Source organism: Pteropus alecto, unplaced genomic scaffold (genome assembly GCF_000325575.1).
Source record: "Pteropus alecto unplaced genomic scaffold, ASM32557v1 scaffold20, whole genome shotgun sequence".
Classification (NCBI taxonomy): Eukaryota; Metazoa; Chordata; class Mammalia; order Chiroptera; family Pteropodidae; genus Pteropus; species Pteropus alecto.
In genome coordinates this window covers 22,928,456-22,934,221 of record NW_006436298.1, presented here as the reverse complement: position 1 = coordinate 22,934,221, position 5,766 = coordinate 22,928,456, and positions in this window count along the sequence as shown.

Sequence of the window (5,766 nt, the reverse complement as noted above, 5' to 3'; positions counted from 1 at the left end):
TAAGGACTATAATCAACTCTTCATGAAATAGGAACTGTGGATAAAGCTACTACACTAATTTTTAATTTTATGTATATCCTACTTAGGAATGTTGTATTTAGCACCATACTACTATGATATCATTTTAATTATGATACAATCATATTTGTAAAGTTTTAATTTAGATTGATTCTCTGCTTGTGCCAGCTACCTGCACCAAGCAAAGAAATTATCTCTTTCTTTCAAAAAGTTTATTACAGATGCAGGACCTACATATTTCATTTCCATATGTGCTCTGTTGATCTGTGAAACATTTCAGCTATAAGACTTCTTTTAGTAGAGATAAAAGCCAATAATGTATGAAATAGATATTATCATCAATATGATATTTAAAAATTATGAGGCAAACAGTATATTCAACATTATAAAATCTCATGCTTTCTGTCTCTATCTCTGTCTGTCTGTCTCTATATACAATTTTTAAAAATATAGTTATTTATTCTAGTCTTAATAATGTTTCCAAACGTTCACCAGGCATGTGGCTAATCACCTGAAAGAGAATTTTAAGCTATGGAATCAAAATCATTTAGTAAGGCTAGTGAGTGTCTAACGGGGGAGTTGGTATTATATGCTCCCTATATAAAAGCTCCCTATTATGCTTTTTTTTAAAATAATTTTTTAATTTTATTGTAGTTGGCATACAATAGTGTATTAGTTTCAGGTGTGTAACATAGTGATTAGACATCTATATAACTCACGACTCACAAAGTGGCACCCCAATAAATCTAGTCACTGTACATAGTTATTATAATATATTGGCTATATTCCTTATGTTGTACTTTCTATCTCCATGACTGTTTTGTAACTACCAATTTGTACTTCTTAATCCCTTCCCCGCTTTTCACCGACCCCTCCCAACTCCCCTCCTATCATGTAATCTTCAACATGTTCTCTGTATCTATGAGTTTGTTTCTGTTTTTGTTGTTGTTGTTGTTGTTGTTTATTTTATTCTTTAGATTTCATACATACATACAAACATATGGCATTTGTTTCCCTCTATCTGAACTGCTCCACTCAGCACACTACCCACTAGGTCCATCATGAAATATCTTTTTCCATCTCTTTCCTTTTAGTCTGTGTGTGTCTTTTAATCTGAAGTGAGTCTCTTGTAGGCAGCATATGTAAGGGTCTTGTTTTCTTATCCATTCAGCCACCCTCTCTATTGATTGGAGCATTTAATTCTTTTTCACTTGTACTCATTGATAGATATGTAGTTATTGCCATTCTTTATTTAGACTTTTGATGCATATTTTTTCCTTTTTCTTAAAGAAGTCCCTCCAACATATCCTGAATACTGACTTGATGGTGATGAACTCCTTTAGCTTCTTCTTGTCTGGGAAGCTTTTTATCTGTCCTTTGATTCTAAATGATAATTTTGCTGGGTAAAGTAATCTTGGTAGTAGGCCCTGGGTTTTTATCACTTTGAATATTTTGTGCCAAGTCCTTCTGGCCTGTAAAGTTTCTGTTGAGAAGTTGGCTGACGGTCTTATGAGTGTTCTCTTATACATAACTAATTGCTTTTCTCTTGCTGCTTTTAAGATCCTCTTTTTGAATTTAAACTTTGGCATTTTAATTATGATGTGTTTTGATGTGGACCTCTTTGAGTTCATCTTGTTTGGGACCCTCTGAATTTCCTGGGGTTGTATATCTATTTCCTTCACAAGATTAGGGAAATTTTCTGTCATTATTTCTTCAAAAAGGTTTTTTGATTTCTTGCTCGCTCTCGTCTCCTTCTGGTACTCCTATGATATGAATGTTGTTACTCTTGATGTTGTTCCAGAGGCTTCTTAAATTATCTTTATTTTTTGGATTCTTTTTTCTTTTTGCTGTTCCGATTGGGTGTCCTCTGCTACCCCATCCTCTATGTTGCTGATTTGATCCTCTGTTTCATCCACTCTGTTGATTCCCTCTAACATACTCTTCATCTCAGATATTATATTCTTCATTTCTGACTGGCTCCCTATTATGTTTTCCACTCCATTTTTATGTTTTTATCTCTTTGGTAAAGTTCTCACTGAGTTCATCTACTTTTCCCCTAAGTTCACTGAGCCACATTATGACCAGTGTTTTGAACTCTGCATCTGGTATGTTGCTTGTCTTCATTTTGGTAAATTCTTTTTCTGCAGCTTTCTTCTGTTCTTTCATGTAGGACATGCTTCTTTGTCTCCCCATTTTGGTTGACTCCCTGTGTCTGTTTCTATGTATTAGGTAGGGCTCCTAAGTCTCTCGGTTTTAGTAGAGTGGCTTTATGTAGTAGGTGTGCTGGGGGGCTCCTTGGCACAGACCTGGGAGGGATCCAGTTGCAGGCCAATTTCAGCCACAGCCTGTGCATCTCCAGGGCCACCTGGTAAGAACCACCAAGCAATCTATATATGACCACCACCCGTGTTGGGCTTATAATAGGTGCCTCAAAGTGCCAAGTCAGTAACCGAGGCTGGCTGCCACTGGTGCGGTCTTGGGACTCTCAGCAGGAGGTACAGGGCAGGCTGAGGCCAGATGCTGCTTCTTCAGGTTTTGTGAGCCTTTGAGAGATTTTATGAAAGTTTAAAGCAGTAGCCACGATAGCCTGTTTGTATGGAATAAACCAGGAAATGGCTTGGGTGGGCCCACAAGTTGGAAGAGGCAAAGTCTCAGGGAATCCCCTGGGCTGAGCAACCTGTGTTATCTAGGTTGATGGTGCCTGTGTCTACATGCTGGGAGTGGGGAGGGCTCAACAAAGGAACAGTGGTTTCTGCCTGCACTTCTATCTGGGAGCCAGCTGCCCCTGAAGCCAGACAGCTCATTGGCTCTCTGTATATCCCTGGCACCCCTCGAGTGGCTGCCCCAGTGCTAAAGCTCAGGGCGAGCCATTCTGTCAGCGAATAACTCTGGGGGTGCGCCTTCAAGAGGAAGGTCTCTGCTTCCTGCAGCCCTCTGTCTCACTCAGTTACAACCTTCACTGGTTTTTCACAGCCAGAGGTTGTGGGGACTTCCTGGCACTGGAACCCTAGGCTAAAGAGCTCAGTGTGAGGCTGGGACCCCTCACTCCTCAGGTTGAGGAGGTGGCTCTGCAGCCAAGATAGTCCTCCTGAGATTCTCGATTGCTACACATGGTTGAGGGACCAGGGTGTTGTAAGGCTTCTATTTAGCCAGATCTTTGATGACTCTGCATTCCGGTTGCCCTGTAGTTTTGTTATACTTTTGGTGTGGTTGCTAGAGGAGGTGTGTATAGCCTTTGCATGCTATTCCATCTTGAATCCTCTCTCTGGTATTATATGCTTTTTATAATACTCTCAAGAGTTCAAGGACTCACAGTCTCTCTTAAAAGTCTCCTGTGTTAATCACTCTCCTAATTAAGAAGTTCCTACTTAAGTCCTGTTGAAATCTTTTCTGCTTCGTTTCCCATTAGTTCTCCAAAGGCAACTATGTTTCCCTCCCCAATTTTGGTGAGACCTCAGGGGTTGTCAGTTTCCCTAAAATGTTTTGTGGTTGTGAAATGACTTGGGAAGCTCATTTTGCTTCTTAATTGTTCAGTATTGTGGTGATAAAGCACCAGCCAGACATTGAAACTCTGGAACTTGTATGAATCTGGCCTTGCATGATCATAGTAGGAGACAACACTGTGTGTAGAGCCTGAGTAGTTCGTTGGGCAAGTCTTCAAAATCCTAATGTCTTTTGAAGCCTCTGATGCTTCCAGACCCCTGGACCAAAACTGCTTATGTAGCCTCAAAGCTTCTTTAGTATCTGAGAAAGGATTGGTTCAATATGAAGTTCTATGGGCCTATAGGCAGAAGCATTTATTCCTGAGAAGCAAGCCTCTGATTCTAAACGTAGCTTGAAAACAGTTGGATAAAGGTGAGAAAGGGGGCATGTATAACACACAACTTCAGGAGATGCTCCCTCTCAGGACCTTCCCCTGCACTTGCGTGGCCATGAGAGTGAGAACCACCTTTTGTTTTGCACTCTAAGTGCTTGCTGTATCCAAGTCATAGACCCTGATTGAAAACAAGTCTTTTGTGGAGAGCACCAAACTTCCCAGGCTGTGAATTGCATTTTTATTTTGCTCTGGCCTGTGGGCCACAAAAATAATAGAAGTTGCTCGAAATAGGAAGTGAGAATTCTGCTCTCCAGGGGCTGAGTTTGTCAATTAGGACCCTATGGTGGTAAGCAATAGAACTGATATTCTCCAACTAAATCAAAAAGAAAATATATGGGGAATATATTGGCGTAGCTCCTAAGATGGAAAATAAATGCAAAGAACCAAATTTAGGAAGGACAGGAAGCAGTTAGTTGATAAGGATACGGCGACATTGGAACTCTTGTGTATTGTTAATGGGAATGCAAAATGATATAGCCACTGTAGAAAACAGCGTAGAGCTTCCTCAAAAAATTAAAAATAAGACTACCATGTAGTCCAGAATTCCCACCTCTGAGATTATTCTGAAGACCTGAAATCAGGATCTTGAAGAGATATTAGCACCAGAATGTTCATTGCAGCACAATTCACAATAGCTGAGATGTGGAAGCAACCTAAATGTCCATTGATAGATGAGTGGGTAAAGAAAATGTGATATATACATACAATGAAATATTAGTCAGTTTTACATAAGAAGGAATATGCAATATGCCACAACATGGATGAACCCTGAGGACATTATGCTAAGTGAAATAAGCTGGTCATAAAACGACAAATACTACATGATTCCACTTACATGAGGTATCTAAAGTAGTCAAATTAATAGACTCAAAGAACAGAATGATAATTGCCAAGGGCTTGTGGGGAGGGCAAATGAGAAGTTACTATTTAATAGACATAAAATTTCAGTTAAGCAAGATGAATAAATTCTAGAGCTCTTCCGTATAGTCAACAATCCTGTTAAGAGGGTAGATTTCACGGTAAGTGTTTTTACCACAGTAACATAAAATTTAAAAATATTTACATCTTCAAATTAAAAGCAAAAGAAAATGGCTTCATGACTGGAATGCTACCCGTTTCACCTACCTCAGAGAGTATGATTGATTAAATGAGACATCATATACAATAATTTAGGACAATGCCAGCACAAAGAAATACTCAGTAAATGTAAGTTATCGTAGTAATTTTAAAATACCAACTTGAGTCATTTTTGGATAGTAATTTTAGCCAAGCCTCTCAGTTATTAATTTACACATTTCACAAATCTAAGCATTTACTTTATAATTAATTGCTAGGTACTATGTTAGGCAGTGGAAATTAGAAAATTAAAGATACTGTTTCAGCCTTCCTGGCACTTATCATCAAATGAGACTGGGATTTGAGGACAAGCATGTAATAATGACAGTCAAATGTGGTGCTAGAAATACTCTCAGATTTGACTGAGCCTGATAGAGCAATTGAGGGGAGAAGAGAGTTGGGGGCCAGTAGAGGGGTAGGTCATTCTGGGCTGATTCTAGGACTAGGACTTCATGGAAATGTATTTTAGTAAGAAGAGTTCATGAATGTAGAACCTCTACAAAGCAGTACAAAAACCCTTCGAACCAAGCTTATCAATTCTCCATATGAAAATGCTTCATGAATCACAATCACAGGAATCAAAACTTTATTTAAATTATTACTTACATTCCCACATTGAGCAAAGGAGTATTTTCTCTTAAGCGATTTTTAGAAGATCAAATATGTGCTTAATACTTTTTCATTTTTCTCCCCACACTTTCAAATTTATTCTTCTTTAGTTCTCAAGAGAATTTTTAAATTTTCTATTCAAACTG